The sequence below is a fragment of the Triturus cristatus genome, chromosome 7, assembly GCF_964204655.1.
Source record: "Triturus cristatus chromosome 7, aTriCri1.1, whole genome shotgun sequence".
NCBI classification, from domain to species: Eukaryota; Metazoa; Chordata; class Amphibia; order Caudata; family Salamandridae; genus Triturus; species Triturus cristatus.
In genome coordinates, this window is record NC_140590.1 from 114715686 (window position 1) to 114733036 (window position 17351).

Here is a 17351-nt window from a genome sequence, read left to right on the forward strand (position 1 = left end):
TGAATAGTGATAGTCCTTCAGCACAGATCTTTTATATTTGTGGCCCACAGTGGTGTAGGCGGTGTTGACATGTGTAACTTGTAGGGTTGTGTTGTGCATATGCACAAGTATGTAGGCCCACACCAACTATGTATGCACTGTCTCATTTGACCCAAGACTGATATGTCAACGTATTCATACATGATTTACTGCCTTGTGGTCGGTCATCTGCTGAGATGTACTTACCAATCAGTACGCCATTCCCATAGGTCCTATTCTGAATACGCTCATTGATGGTAGAATGTCGGAAAATGAACGAGTCATGTGCACTGCCTGGGTACTTCACAAAGACGTTGATAAAAAGGGCCAGATTGTCCACAATTGCCTGCACGTTCTTGGAATAGGTGTGCTACCTGTTGCTGTATATATGGGATGTAGCTGCAGGAGGCACAAGTTGCACATGTGTGCAGTAAATTGGCCCTAACACCTGTAGGAATCCTGCAATAGCATAAAATTCTTGCTTGTTGTCCTGGTATTGCAACACTGTGTGGGAATAGTAGAGCTACTGGGGCATGAGGCTTATGATGTAATCTAGAGGGGAGGAACCTGGAGAAGGATGTCTGGGATTCTACTGCCACTTAGATTATGGTGGATTGAAAAGGTCCAAACGCAGCATGTGGAGTACAGCCAGTAGCTTAGCCTGCTGAGGGATGTTAGTGCAGCATTGCGATGTTGGCTGCAGCATTGGTGCAATCTGGTGCAGTAGGCGGACAATTGTCTCCCTCCTGAGACTGCAATGGGAAATGACCTCCTTCTCCCTGAGGTCAATGAGGGCTATCCTCTGGCGATATGTCCGCTCTCTTCACCTGCACTACCTCTGTGGTGGTTTCCTTGGTGCTCCTAGCTGCAATAGCAGTAGATCCATGGCGTAGCTGAGCTTGCCATATTGCTTTAGGCCTATTCTGCTTTTCTGCTAGCGTCATTCCTGAGCGGTAAAAATACTGCCACCAATGGGACTTAGCAGCAGTTTTTTAAAAGTAGCAGCGTTTCAGAAAATCCGTGTACATATGGCGACATCAGTTAAGAGTTTTTCCAATGGAAGGACTACCTTGCATATAATTTTTGGGAAATGATGCTAGCAGAACCGGGGTTGAAAAAAATAGGCCCTAGCAGTGGAAAAGTGACGCTTAGGGGCTCTAGACTCACTTTATAAATATGACGCTAAAAAGAAATCCCTCACAAAAGTGACACTGTGGTGGCGTTAACTCCTTATAAATAGGCCTCCTTGGTGTCTTACTTTGATATAGATACATAGTAGTTCTGACCTATGACCCCCTACCTAATCCTAACAGACCCAGCATTGATTTCTTAATGTCTTACTTTTTTCGGGGATTGCAGGCCCCCAGGTATTATACAGTAAGTATTATTTGTATTATTCGTTTTGCTTTGAATTTATAATTCCTTTTGCTTTGAACTGTACGTGAAACATCAAAGGAGCAAATAGATATAACAGAGTTTAGAGTTTGATGATTAACTAATAACCTACAATTTCTGTAGAAAACTGTAAACACAGAGTAGAATGCAGCTGCTAAATCTCCTTCACAATATTTTCTCTATGAAGGGTGAAATCCTGCTGGTGGATTATATGCCCGTGTTAGATTTTTCTATGGAAACTGGAGTCATTTCAGTTACATTTTGAAAAATAGGCCCATTGCAGGGTTTAGATCACACCCTATGCATTTCCAACAAGTTTCCTTCAGTAAAATATGCTATAACCCACCTATATTATTTTCAAGTGATTCCTTCTTGTAAATTTGCATTAGTGATTGTTTTCTATTCTTAGAGGGTAGTAACTAGAAATTGAAATATTGTTTTCAATTATAGTTAGTGAGAACAATTCTAGAGATGTGGAATTTGCCTAAAGGTTTCACTTGGGACTACATCTAGCTCACCATAGGAATCATCTCTTTGTTGAGGCTGAGGTAAACATATTTTCAGGAAGAAAAGAATCAATTTAAGTATTGAGAAGAAATTTTCTTTTGCCTTCCCTTAACATCTTCCCTTCTGTCTAATTCTTCTGATTTGTCTCTTCTCTCCCAGGGTATTATGGCTCTTCATAATAGGACCTACTATTCGATTAATTTGACTTTTGAGGAGAAAGACAAGAATACGTTGAACTTAGTATCATCTGGGATCTGGGGCATATTATCAACGGCCAGCGATAATTATCTCTGGTCGTGCTTAGCGATAAATTTCTTATCGCAGACTATATCTGGAATTTATCGCCCTGGTAGTGCGTTATTAACAACGCGTTTCTCCAGGGCGATAAAAATTCCAGAGATAGAGAGGTTATCGCCGTTTTGCAGGGAACATCGCTAGTTTTCCAGCGATGTTCCCTGTAAAACGGCGATAACCTTGCTGATACGACCCTGTGGTCGTATCAGCATAATCCACCCAATAGGCCAAACATAGGTAAGTCAGGATTTTAGCAGATGTAAGATTTTGGCGAAAACTGCAGTTTTCACCAAAATCTAACATCTGCTAAAATCCTGTGGGCTGCCTTGTAAATATCGCGATGTGAACATCAGCAATATTTGCAAGGTACGCCCAGTGACGCCCACTTTGCATCTCATTAGAGATGCAAAGGGAGGCGCTGGGAAACAGGGTGCTAACATGCGATTATGCATGTTTGCACCCTCTTGTAAATAGGGCAATAGTTTTATCATCGCTTTTTTGGAGATAAAGCCCTTGTAAATATGCCTCATCTGTGTTTTTGATCTTCACTGCTTTCATTGGTATCTGGAAATTCACTTCCTCTGGACATCGGGTTTCATGATAAAGAAGACAGTCACCACTGTATGGTTCATCGGATTGGTTTTGTTCAGTTGGACTTTCTCGCTGATCTTGCCTATCCTTGGAGGGTTTCCTTGCTTCATTTCCACTGGCCATTTCGCATAGCAATGTGCAAAGTTGTGAACACACTTATGTCTCTCTGTATGTACGCTTCATTGTTCATCTTGACTATCATTAGCCTGGACCGGTACATACTTGTTTTCCACCCAATCTGGGCCTGGCATTACAGAACCCCCCGATAGGCTACAATCATCAGCTATTCCACCTGGAGTGCAGCTTTTATGTTTAGCCTACCATACCTGGCTTTTCCAGAATTCAGGCATGATGAAAGAATAAAACCATCTGTACCAACAATAACTTATTTTCTGATGACTGGAAAACTCCAGAAGTACAAACCAGAAGGGAGAAAATCTAACGGTGCCTGTTCCTAATCAGGTTTGTAGTTGAATTTCTTTTGCCATTCATGGTCATCGCTTCCTGTTATGTCAGAATTGCTTCAAGGTGAATGTGAGGAGCCTTTCAAGGTCAAGCAAATTCATTAGAGTCATAATGGTCTCCGTTGTGTCATTCTTCGTGTGTTGGACACCATACCAACCAGTTCCATTGTTTAGTTCTCTTCAGAGGATCTGTCCCACAGTTACTGATACAAGCAAGTATGTTGGTGGCAATCAATGCATCTTTTGTGAATGTCTGCTTCACTCCCATCTGTTTTATTTTCATCGGAGAAAACTTTAAAGCAGTTTTTAGAAAGTCTCTTCTGTACCTGATTGAGTCTGCTTTCCATGCAGAAGTCGACTGAACAGTGCTTCTCAAAGCAGACCAGATGAGTGCCAAATCATGAAAGTGTAATTGTACACAAGAGTATCAGAGAAAACCTGCAACAGCATGCCCTGCTGGAAATACTGGTAACTGGTATGTGTGTCTGTTGGAAAGTGGATTATTAGTAGTGGTAAATATACATCTTCCACTGGCAATAAGGGCACTAACACTGTCTAAGGCTCAGAATAGGTCTCAGAAAATGATTGCTATGCTCAACCCTTGGTGGCTTGGCTGCGAGCAGGTGAGCTTAACTTCAGAGACAGGTATGTAAAGTATTTAAAAACACCAATTCAATAAATAATTAAGAAACAACACACAATACAAATGCAACACCAATTTATAAAAAAATTGGAAATATGTGTATCTTTATAATGACACTAAGGTGAACAAATTCCAATGTAGGGAACTCGAGATATGAAGGTTCAAATAGTTAGCACTATATAGGACATAGAAACCTATAGCAGCTATTGGGACATCTGGTTGAGCTAGACCGGGATAAAGTCAAAGATTCTGGCCGACCGCGATGGAGCCCTGCATGGAAACCCCTCACAGCAGGGCTCAGTCATTGTTTTTACGTTCTGACTTAGAACATTTCCTGAAGCTTTTTCTGCTGGGTTCCCTTGATGCTCTCCACCAGTCTGGTTCGGTGAGGGTTCGCCGGATTGCCTTTCGACGAGCTCACCGTCAAACTATGGATGTCAGACCTCTAGAGATTTCCAGCAGGATGAACAAGGTTTCCAGGCCGGCTTGCAGTTGAAGGTGGGTGGCTTGACTATCACATTTGGAACTGGTCAAGTCTTTTACATTCAGACTTGGAAACTTTTACACAGCTTTTTGTCCCAGGGTCCCTAGATGCTTTTCACCAGGCTGAGTTCGGTGAGGGTTCACCTCAGCTTTTCAGTGGGATGAACCTGGAGGGCAGGCCAGCTCGCGGTTGAGGGGCGCCGGCTTGGCTGGCAAGGTCGAGTCGGTCCACTTATAGAGCTTTTTCCATAATTGTCCAACCTTCTACAAACTTCTGGAATTTCTTCCTGAAGTTTGTTTTGGGGCTCCAAAGTGTCCAAAACACAATCCAAGGGACTGGATTCTCAAAGATGGTCCTTTCAGGCTTGGGATTCTTGGTTGTGATGGTCCAGGTGAGTTTTGTTAATCTGTAGCTTGCAGGGAGTCCACTCTTCATTCCTCTTGAGGCAAGTTAGTTCAACAGGCCTGTAGTAACAGATTGTGCAGCAGGCGCAGTCAGTCAGAGTGCAGGGCCTAGTTGGTACAAATCAAACTTCAGGCATTGACCATTCTACTTCTGTGGTTTCAAGCTGAAGATCTGAGAGTCTCTGCCCCGCTAAGATACTTCTTCAGTGTTCTCTGAGGTCAAGCAGGAGGACACACCTGTCCAATGAGGTGCAGGGCAACACCCCAGAGCATGACCTTTATCTCCGAAGTGTGTCACACTGGTCTCCCAGAAAGCACTATTCTTCCAAAATTCAATATGGCTGAAGTCTCAGCACAGAGGCAAGATTAGCTGAACCATCCTCCAGAATGGCTCATTTCCATAGCTCCTCTACCTCCTGCAGCTGCAAATTCCATCCTTATGCTTGCCATCTGGCTGGTTTCAGAGTGGAAGGGGAAAATGGGCCTAGCTGTCTCTTTCTACCTTTGAAGCTGGTGCTTTGCAAACCCCTACCCCGCTCTGGCATTCTTCCGGTGGAGCACGGTCCTCTCCCAAGAGAAAGCCTTTTCTCCCTGGGTGCCACTTATCGCTAAATCAAAACAGCCTGGCTAAACCACTTAACTCTGAACAATTAGGGCAGACCACTGGAAGGTTAAATTTTGGCTCACAGACAGGAAAGTCTTATAACTTCTTTTCTGTATATTTTTTGATACAATCAACAACAGCATATTGTTGAATTTATCAACACCTTTCTCCTGAGTCCTTGAAATATATTTTTCAATTGTTCCTTGCGGCCGTTTTGAATTCACGAACTATTGCAACGTTAACCTACGTGGCTCGGGCTCTACAATGGGGAAAATGAAGAACCAAATCCCACACCAGGGCCTATAAAACTTCTCTTACAAGGACCCTCCTAATAGCTACAAGCCCCCACCCCTTGAAAACCTAAGGGAGCCTTTAGGGGTCCTGAAGATACCAAAATAATGTAAATCCTCACTCCACAGTGATTTTTAAAGGCACTTTATGTAATGAGGGAAGTGAAATGTATAATTTCTCAATCCCCAGGGCATTTAAACTCCTTTTATAAGGGTCGTCCTTCTAAGTATCTGGCCCCTCATCCCTGGAGCACCTAGGGGAGACCCTGGGGGTACCTAATATGTCATCTTATTGCAGATTATTAATTTATAAGTAAACTTACCACAACATTCAAGTTTGGGCACAATTTACATTTAAAAGCAGTTCTGCAACACAGGGCTGCTTTTAAAATGACCTCAGGCACTCAGCAGTGCATACATGCAAGCGCAGAAAGGACTGCTGGGCCTCTAAACTGCCATGTCATATTATATACTAGGGACGTAAAGGTAGCTTTAATCCCCCTGCCCTATTATGTACTAGGGACATATAGGGGAGGTCAAGCCAATCATAGGGGCACCCTAACCCATAGTGTACCCTAGTGTATGCAGGCTTTTTCACTGTATTCTAAGTGTTTTTCATCATGGCATTGACCCTGGGCCTGGTTAGACAGAGCCCAGGATCAGTCGGAGTCCGTTACCACCAGTACCAGTCAGCAAACAATGGGGTGCCCAGGGCCCAGGATGACTTTCCAACAGTGTCCTCCTCCCCAAGCTTTGCAACCTAGCCCTGCCTCAGATATTGATTCCATTCCCCCTCAAAAAAGACCACTATCAGATGCCTTCTTTTTCCCTCCTTTATTTACATATTGCCTTACCTCTTTGTCCACATTTCACCTTGCCTTTTCCTCACCAACCCTTTGGAGTGCATACCCTTACTTCTGTTGACACTGCTGCCCTTTTTCGCATCCACACCAAGGATCCTGAAATCATTAATGGCCTCATTTAGAGGGTGCAAGGAACCGACAATCCTCCAATTTGAGGAGGATAGACTAAATGCAAACTTGAATCCTGTGGCAGACTCTTCCCCACATTCCTGTCCAGATGGAGGATACAATTCAGCTGATAAACGGCAGCACGTTTTTAGAGTTTCTTCCAGAAATCAGATGATTTTCAAGTCTAAGCAAGGCCATAATTCTCTTCTCCAAAGTTCTGCCCTGCCACTCCTTTCTATTCAGTCATTCTATGATTCCAGGAATAGTCTGAGTGAGGATGCAGGGGTTCTAGAAGGAGTGAAAAACCAACACAGCCCCATTAACAAGCTAATGGTCTTTTAAAGACCTGTGAAGTACTGGGGCGGCTGAGTGTGTGCCCGGGAAGCTGTTTCACCCCGGGTTGCCACACACGGGGGGGAGGGGGGTGTATGCCCTGCCAACAACCTGCCAGGCCAGTGCACAACACTTTCATCACCCTCTCTTTTCCTGCCATTGCGCTCCATGCTTCTGAAATGCAAGAAAAAAACGTGCATTTGCGTTTCAAATGTCCAGTCCAGCAGCAGCACAGTTCTAAAGCCCATACATGACAGTAACCCGATTCAAGGCCCCATTCTCCCGATTTTTTTTTTTTTTTAAATCTCCCACTTTGCTATTCTGAAATGTTGGCATTTATGCGTGTCAATAGCATGGGGAGTTTGTGTAGCACCCATGTGCAGGGTTGCTCTTATGCATTTTAAATAACAATTTATTGTGTAATCAACTGTTGTTCCTCAATTTGCATAGGTTTGTTTATGAATACTGTTTTGTTTTTAGATTACATTTTGTTATGCCAGGTCCTTAAAGAGCATGCAGGCACTGAGGCCACCAAACTCTCTCATAGAGGGAAAGTTCACGTTTCTAGCAATCAGAACTCAAGAAGCCATGTCAGCGAGAGAAAATGGCGAACCCTTCAGGCTCCTTGACACTCTTTGTGGATGTGTGTGACCATCTGAGGCTTAATTCAAAGCAGGCTTGTGGAGCCATTCTAGGATCAGTCGAATATGGGCTGAAATCTCAGAGTACTCAAGGTTCATAAAAGACCACCAGGGGCCTCTGAAGCAACAAATATCACAATAGCCATTGCAAAGAGATGCTTGTGAGGAAGTCACCACCAAAAGCTGGTGCTTGTGAGGCAGCTACCAGTATCTCACTTGCTCCTCACACCCACGGATCTCTCTGGGGGTCAACCTCCATCTCTGATGAGAGGTTTCAGGTAATGTGCAGATGTTACCCACACCAGCAAGGCTGATTCTTCAGCAGCTGGCTTCTATCCCTTAAGTGGGGGGAGGTGTGGGGACAGGCTGGGTGCTGGAACATGTATAGGGCACATGTAGGATGGCCTACATGCTTAGTTTTAGCCAGCAAGAATTAGCCAACGTGTCTTTCCACACATTTAGGATGCACCATAGGAAGTGCATCCCAGGGGGGTTGGGTGCCTTCGCAGACGATGGGTATTGGTGGGGGTTGGGCAGCTTGAGAGTTTTGGATAGCAGAGGGGGGTTGGATTTCTGCAGGGAATTGAGCACAGGCCTGCACCCACCTCGGCTGATCATGGCTAAATGCGCAGTGCTGGGTTGGGTGCCCATAGGGGTTTGACGCCTGCGGGGTTGTTGAATACCCACAGGTGGATGGGTGTTGGGCCTGTGTGGAGGTCAGGCACCTGCGGGGAGTTGGGAGCAGGGACTAGCTGGAGTTCAGACTCTGTGGCCAATCCCGGAATCATGACACTAGCACCCAGTACTTTGGCTTCCAGCAAAGTCCCCAAGGAGATACAGACGTACTGAAAAACCATTTAAAAACAAAAGTTGAAGGGACATTTCATAAACCAAACTGCTATTTTTCAGGCCATAGGCAGTGCGGAGTGGGGTTGGCTGCCAGCGGGGGAGTTGGCCACTAGGCTGAACCAATGCTGTCCATTGCTGAAGGCCATAGCCAAATGGGGTGGGGCACCCACAGGTGGTTGGGCGAAGGCCCTGGATGCAGGCCACGCTCTGCAGACAAACCACAGCTTTGCACTGCTGATGGTCATGCGCAGTATGGGTTGGCTGTCTGCAGTGGTTTGGTCGCTGGGAAATGCCAACACTGCACGTGGCCGATGGTTATATGCAGTTGGTGGTTGGCATCTGTATTAGTATCTGCCTGTTCCTTTATTTATTGTATTTGTTTTTGTGTGTTATTTTGAATGCCCTCTTGTAGGAAGCTGGCTCTATATGTACTATACCAAAGTGAGGTATAGTGTGCACAGAGTCCAGTGGAACCCCAAAGGTAGGCAGGGGTAAAGTTAGATAGAACTGATGAAGCCAGGTTCCTTACTAAAATTTCAATGTGGAACCTTAGGTCGATGTCTCTATTTTACCTGCTGAAAAGTGTAAAGGGGAGAAACAATTCATTCTAGACTTTTCGAATATCCGGCAATTACAGGACTCAAAGAACAGAAACTCTAACTCCAGTTTTGGGGGTTTATTACAAAGCCAAAAACAACTGAATATACAAGCACCTCAAGACGAGGTTGTAGAAATACATAGGAACTAATACAAAACCGAATCTATGGATTAATCTGCTCCGGTGGATCTTGAAAAGAATAAACAATTCCAAAAATAGTACACAAGCAAGAACAGCTCCAACATTCAAGTCGGACCTCATTTGCGGGGAAAAAGAAAAACGTTAGACTGTCCCTACACTATCGCTAAGATGACATCCCTACTTAACATTTCCCAGACAAAACCAATCAAAGGTGTCAGCTTGTGAAGTCTTCCTAAGAAGACCATTAACAATGTAAGTCGGATGATTAAAGTTACAGAGTTCGTTCTAAGATACTCTTCTCAAATCAATATCCTGACTCCTGCCACATCATGTCACCCTCTACCTCTCTGAACCTCTCTCTTTCTCCTTCTGCCTCTCCTCCCTCGGGGCGCTTTCCCTAATACAAAATGCAAAAATGTAGAACATGCCCACAGATCACCTCACTAATGGACACCTCTCCTAGGTATTTTTCCACCGTTTTCTCTGTGTGGATTCCGTTGACCTTGATTCCCAGGCCTCCTCAGTGAGAAAGAACACCAGTTCCCAATTATCGACATTCCTTATACAGTTCTTCTTCTCTCCTCCATGCCTAACTACTATAACAAAAGGCGTTAGTTCTAACTAACAAAGGCAGCTTCTTCCACCTGCAACTGAAACGTGAGAACAGAACATCCTTGCATACACATGAAATTCGCTAACTACTTCCAAATGAGAGCTTACCAGGTAAAATAGATTTCAGGCCTACACAATTCAGCTAACATAAGAATAAAAGAACAGGCCTCTCATAGCAAAACGTGAACATTCATTTAGGCCTTTACAAATCAGGATTTACACACATTAATAATGCTTTTGCTACAAACATCTAACATCATTACATGTTAAGCATAGCTCGTTATTTCTTCGCGCAATCTTCATCATGGTGCACATTTAAATCAAAATTAATTTCATCACACGTAAACTTATCATTAGACAGCTGTGACATACTAAGGATTACAACATGAAAAATAAACTGCTTTTTGTTTCGTCTTTGCATAACAGGAAATCATTTTCTAGTACTTCACTTGCACATTTTTGTAACTACAACATAATTCTACTGATAGAAATTAATACCACACAAAATGTACATGCGGGGGTGGACTATCTGTGATTATGATGCACCCCTACAATTTTAGAACACCATCGCGCTCTATCAGAACCTTACTCTCTATTTGTGGTAGTGTGGTCGAGCAGTAAGGCAGTATCAGGGAACAGTTTTAAGCATTTGTTGTACACACTCAGTCAGCAAATGAATTCACACTCAAAGACTAAACTTCAGACCAATTGTTTTTGTATAAAAATATTCTTTTAGGTATTTTATTTTCTAGAACCAAGCAAGCCTGGCACAGGCACACAATAAATACTCTACAGTAGTAATTCAGTTTGCAAACAGTTTGGATTGCAATAGTAAATGCTCTTTGAATTGACTTACAGTTGTTTCAGAGAAATGCAATGATTTGTAAATACAGTACATAGCCTTGAATGGGATTTTCAGTAAAATACCAGGTAAGTTACTTCTTGGATTACCTTTCTTACTCAGAGTAGTATGCTTGGATACTACTCTGGGACATTTCCAGCAAACAGGTAAGTAAAGTAGTTTTTGTAAAACAGTGTAATTTTAAAGAATTTCTTTAGGTTTTCAAACTCCACAATTCAAAATTGTTCCAAGAAAAACAGTCAATGTTATCCTATGGAGGAAAATAGTGTTTACAGGTAAGTTATTTTTGAGATTACTTTTCTTACACAGTGTAGTATATCTGGATACTACACTGGGACATCTCCTGCAAACAGGTAAGTAAAATCGTTTTTGTTAATCGGTACAATTTTAAAGACTTTCTTTAGGTTTTCAAACTCCACACTTCGAAACTTTTCCAAGAAAAAATGGTTATCGGTTTTGTGGTAAGTATTTGGTAGAGGGAGTTGAGATTCTGGGGTTAGACTCAGGGGTGCCCCAGGGTTAGTGATGCTCTCTTGTTACACCCTCAGCGGCATTAGGGCGGGCGGGTGCAGAGAGTTGAGTCCCAATGTTATCCAACGGGGGATAGGGGGTCTCCGGTTGGTGGCTGCTGACGAGCAGGCCACTTGGCTGTGGGAGCAAAGGTCCTGGACTTTAGCTCAGGGCGAATTGGGAAACAAGCCAGCACAAAAGGTGCACCCTCAGCGGTGCTGGGGCGGCCGGGTGCAGAGTGCTGTTTTGGCGTCAAGTGCCCTGTTGTTTACAAGGGGGATTTTTGATTTTGGTTGTTAGCTCTAGGCTTGATCCAGGAAGACTTCTGGGAGGAACCAACAGATGGGCAGGTAAGTTGGAGGGCTCGGGAATGTAGTTGGACCTCGGGGTCTTTTCTCCAGGGAGCAGGGCGGCTGGATGCAGGGGTATCTTTTGAGGTCGGATTTCACCTTACCGGGCCACTCGCGGTTGGGTGGTCTCCATGCAGAGTATGCAGGCGACGTCGGGGAGTCCTGGAGGGGCTAACCCACGGTGGAATCGGACTCTGGAGTGCTGGGGGACTGGTGGGCCACTCGAACTCGGGCCGTAGGCGATGGGTGCAGTGGTAGTTCCAGGCATCGGGTTTCTTTGTCCTCAGCAGGCACAGAGTCTGTTTTCTGAGTTTCTTTTGAACAGGGCTGCTGTTCACAGGATATCCGGTCTTTGTTGAAGGCAGTCAGTCCTCCCAGGGGTTCTGTAGGTTGCTGGCTGCAGGACAAGACGTTTTTGGTACAGGATCTCCGGAAACTGCAGACGGGCCGATAGGACTGGGGCCAAGTCAGTTGTTCTCTGCAGTCTCCTCTGCTGGGCGCCTTCTTTCGTTCTTTTTCTTCTTAGGTTGTGGGAATCTGCCTTCTTCGTTCAGGGAAGCCCCCTAAATACTGGGCCCGATTCACAGAACTAACTTAAGACAAAATCCTAAACTTACTACCATTTTGGTATTCACAGAAGGCACTTACTCATTTTGGTATGCACAGAAGGCACTTACTCATTTCGGTATTCACAGAAGTTAGGAGTCCTAACTTTAGGACTCCTAAATGCCTTCTGTGAATACCGAAAGCCTTAAAATTAGGATTTTTCTCAGTTTAGTAGTAGTACAGTTAGGACTCCTAACTTTAGGACTCCTAAATGCCTTCTGTGAATACCGAAAGTCTTAAAATAAGGATTTTTCTCAATTTAGTAGTAGTAAAGTTAGGACTCCTAACTTTAGGACTCCTAAATGCCTTCTGTGAATACTGAAAGCCATAAAATTAGGATTTTTCTCAGTTTAGTAGTAGTAAAGTTAGGAGTCCTAAAGTTAGGACTCCTAACTTTACTACTACTAAACTGAGAAAAATCCTAATTTTAAGACTTTCGGTATTCACAGAAGGCATTTAGGAGTCCTAAAGTTTGGACTCCTAACTTCTGTGAATACCGAAGTGAGTAAGTGTCTTCTGTGAATACCAAAATGAGTAAGTGCATTCTGTGAATTCGAAAATGGTAGTAAGTTTAGGATTTTGTCTTAAGTTAGTTCTGTGAATCGGGCCCACTGTATTTAGGGGGCATTTTAAGGGTCTCGGGGTCAGTAGCCAATGGGCTACTGACCTTAGGGTGACTACACCCTTGGTGTGCTCACCCCACTTGGGGGAGTGAGCACAATCCCTAATCCTGATTGGGGAGTGCCTGCCATCTGCAAGATGGAGGGCACTGAAAAGGGAGCTTCACCTCGCCCCCCCACCTGAGGGGTGGAGTTGGCAGAGGTGGGCCCACCTTCTTGGCTGGCTAGTTTTTCCCACCTGTCTTCCCGCCGAAAAGGAGGGGAGACAGGAAGGGGGCCTGCTCCTGATAGCAGAAGAGGCTGTGGGTCAAATTACAAAGGCTGCCAGGCCTTTGAAGCTCCCCTGCTACAGATGGCTCTTCCTGGCCTGGGGGAGATGTGCTCACCTCTGCAGAGGAAAGGCTTTGTTTCTGGGCTTAGGGAGCGAAGGCTCCCACCCTAGGGGTCCAAAAACATGTCTCCTGATGGCAGTCTGGTGTGTACCAGTCAGGGAACCCACCAGAGGATGGTCGTTTTTCAGGGGGCATCTCTAAGGTGCTCTCTGTGTTCATTTTTCATTAAATCTCACACTGGCATCAGTGTGGGTTTAAATTGCTGAGAATTTGATACCAAACATCCAATTTTTCAGTGTAGCCATTATGGTGCTGTGGAGTTCTTAATGACAAGCTCCCAGCACCATATACTCTTAATGGCAGCACTGCATTTACAATGTCTAAGAATGGACTTAGACACTGTAGGGTTACAGGGCTCATGCACCTGCACCCTCACCACTGGCATAGGACACCCAGCTAGAGGGGTGACTGATCTATGCCAGGGCTGTGGGTTGTAGGTATGGCACACAGGGATGTGTGCCATGTTGACTCTTCACTTTGTTCTGCACCAAAACACTGTGGGCCCGATTCACAGAACTAACTTAAGACAAAATCCTAAACTTACTACCATTTTGGTATTCACAGAAGGCACGTACTCATTTTGGTATTCACAGAAGGCACTTACTCATTTCGGTATTCACAGAAGTTAGGAGTCCTAACTTTAGGACTCCTAAATGCCTTCTGTGAATACCGAAAGCCTTCAAATTAGGATTGTTCTCAGTTTAGTAGTAGTACAGTTAGGACTCCTAACTTTAGGACTCCTAAATGCCTTCTGTGAATACCGAAAGTCTTAAAATAAGGATTTTTCTCAATTTAGTAGTAGTAAAGTTAGGACTCCTAACTTTAGGACTCCTAAATGCCTTCTGTGAATACCGAAAGCCTTAAAATTAGGATTTTTCTCAGTTTAGTAGTAGTATAGTTAGGACTCCTAACTTTAGGACTCCTAAATGCCTTCTGTGAATACCGAAAGTCTTAAAATAAGGATTTTTCTCAATTTAGTAGTAGTAAAGTTAGGACTCCTAACTTTAGGACTCCTAAATGCCTTCTGTGAATACCGAAAGCCTTAAAATTAGGATTTTTCTCAGTTTAGTAGTAGTAAAGTTAGGAGTCCTAACTTTAGGACTCCTAAACGGAGAGAAATCCTAATTTTAAGACTTTCGGTATTCACCGAAGTTAGGACTCCTAACTTCTGTGAATACCGAAGTGAGTAAGTGTCTTCTGTGAATACCAAAATGAGTAAGTGCATTCTGTGAATACGAAAATGGTAGTAAGTTTAGGATTTTGTCTTAAGTTAGTTCTGTGAATCGGGCCCACAGCCTGCAAAGGCAGTGTGTGTCTTTAAAGGTACAGGACCTCTAAGGGTGGCACAATAAGTGCTGCAGCCCTTGGAGTTATTCCCTGGTCACAGTGCCCTGGGTACCTGTGGTAACATTTACTAGCGGCTGACCTGTGGCCAGAGATGCCAATTGGGTTAGTTTTGGGGAAAGAACACTGGCCCTGGAAACCTGATTGGCAGGGACGCATGGCACATCAAGTGAAAGTGCATCAGTAGTCTGGCAAAAAGGGGAGGTTATTGCAACAGAAACCCATTTTCCAACACCTCTGTGTTCTGAGGTGGGACGTTAGGGGAGGATTCCAACAGCAGCGGTGAGTGGCGGTACCAGCCGTACTCATTTTTTACTAGAGCATTGCAGGGGGTTGAGTGCAGCAACAGACTGAAGGCTAGACCCTGCAGCCCATCCCTTACTGCGCATTGCAAATATCGCGCACAGTGGGGTGGCTGGCAGCAGATTACTCAAGGGGCTGCAAATATGCGCAACTTTGAATATGATTGAAAAACATAGAAAATCACTGAAAAAAGAAAAGGTTAATATGATGTTCTATTTCGGTATGGCAATAAGATTGAAGCCTTTTTTAAAAAAACAACAGAAATTCACCAAAAATACACAAGAGCTATAGAGGCATTATTGTTCGTTGCTGCACTCAGATAAGAATTAACAAGTAAGAAAATAAAAAAGCACTAACATTATGGTTTTCCTAAATATCTTTCAATTGTGCCCCGTCAAGCACAGCTGTGTTCTCACATATCACATCTCTCATGGACTACTATGTTAACATTGATTCGATCCCAAGAAGAAGCCAAGGGGGTACAGAGAAAAAGCGAAGGGTATTAAAATCTTGGTAGATAATTGAATTAGATACTTGAGAAACTAATGTGCTGAATATAGATGAGGAAAGGTATTTATATTTATGATTCTTCTCCACAGTAGCTGTTAAACATGCAGGGCCTGCATCACAAACCGCCTCTGCACTCCTGGTGGGGGCCCGCAGTTGTGTCGGTGGACCCTTACTCGTGATGAGACCTCTGCAATTAAAAACTGTAGTTCAGAGGTCCTGCCACGACTGAGGGCCCCCCCGCCACGACTGTGGGGCCTTCGTAACGAGTGCAGAGCCCTTTGTGAATCAGGCTTGTACATTGTAGATAGCCTGAAGAGTTTTAATAATTTCTAATACAGTAATTTTTTTTTCTTTATGTTTAGGATCAAAATTCACCACTCGCACAATACTCATCCAAACCCAAACTTGTACCCCAAGTGCAATTCCTATGCCCTCAGAATATTTATACCAATAAATACAAGCACCTAAAAATACAATGTAACTAGATAACAGTCACTTCTTAATTTATAAAATAATAAGCCTAAAGTTTTGCTCAGAAGCCAGTGACCTGCACTATTTTATCTCAGTGAGGCAAGTAGCAAGGTTGTGTAGTCTTGGATCCTCCTCATGTCTCCTAAATCCACCACCAGGCACTCCTTGCCCATTTATCTTTCTCTTGCAAATTCCTGTTTTTCCAATTTAGAAGTTTTTTGGCCTTTCTCCTCTTTCTTTTTTCCCCCTTGTGCAAAAGTTGGTCGCACACTGCTCGTCACACCAGCAAGTTGCCCCAAAGGACTGTGGTAAATGTAGTGGTGACGGCGGGTACGCCTATGCCACGATGTGTAAAAAGAACAGTATGTGTTGCGTTAGCCATCCCTGGACACGTGTTTCGAGGTAGTTGCCTCTCGTCAGCAGGGAGCAGGTCAGTGTAAAGGGGTGCCGTGTGGACTGCCAAAATGTAATTAAAAACAGGTCAAGTACCTCTCATGGCGCGCAGGTGCAGATCCAAGGCTCGGCAGCCTGTTGGCTCAAGGGAGCCGTAATAAATTGTGCAAAAGTTGGTCGCACACTGCTCATCACACCAGCAAGTTGCCCCAAAGGACTGTGGTAAATGTAGTGGCGACGGCGGGTACGCCTATGCCACGATGTGTAAAAAGAACAGTATGTGTTGCGTTAGCCATCCCTGGACACGTGTTTCGAGGTAGTTGCCTCTCGTCAGCAGGGAGCAGGTCAGTGTAAAGGGGTGCCGTGTGGACTGCCAAAATGTAATTAAAAACAGGTCAAGTACCTCTCATGGCGCGCAGGTGCAGATCCAAGGCTCGTCAGCCCGTTGGCTCAAGGGAGCCATAATAAATTGTGCAAAAGTTGGTCGCACACTGCTCGTCACACCAGCAAGTTGCCCCAAAGGACTGTGGTAAATGTAGTGGCGACGGCGGGTATGCCTATGCCACGATGGGTAAAAAGAACAGTATGTGTTGCGTTAGCCATCCCTGGACACGTGTTTCGAGGTAGTTGCCTCTCGTCAGCAGGGAGCAGGTCAGTGTAAAGGGGTGCCGTGTGGACTGCCAAAATGTAATTAAAAACAGGTCAAGTACCTCTCATGGCGCGCTGGTGCAGATCCAAGGCTCGTCAGCCCGTTGGCTCAAGGGAGCCGTAATAAATTGTGCAGAAGTTGGTCGCACACTGCTCGTCACACCAGCAAGTTGCCCCAAAGGGCTGTGGTAAATGTAGTGGCGACGGCGGGTACGCCTATGCCACGATGTGTAAAAAGAACAGTATGTGTTGCGTTAGCCATCCCTGGACCCGTGTTTCGAGGTAGTTGCCTCTCGTCAGCAGGGAGCAGGTCAGTGTAAAGGGGTGCCGTGTGGACTGCCAAAATGTAATTAAAAACAGGTCAAGTACCTCTCATGGCGCGCAGGTGCAGATCCAAGGCTCGTCAGCCCGTTGGCTCAAGGGAGCCGTAATAAATTGTGCAAAAGTTGGTCGCACACTGCTCGTCACACCAGCAAGTTGCCCCAAAGGACTGTGGTAAATGT

At 44.6% G+C, this 17351-nt stretch overlaps 1 pseudogene; it reads left to right on the plus strand.

Moving 5' to 3' along the window:
• The first annotated feature begins 2085 nt into the window (after positions 1 to 2085).
• Positions 2086 to 3631, plus strand: LOC146808973 (putative G protein-coupled receptor 33; annotated as a pseudogene).
• Positions 3632 to 17351: the final 13720 nt, after the last annotated feature.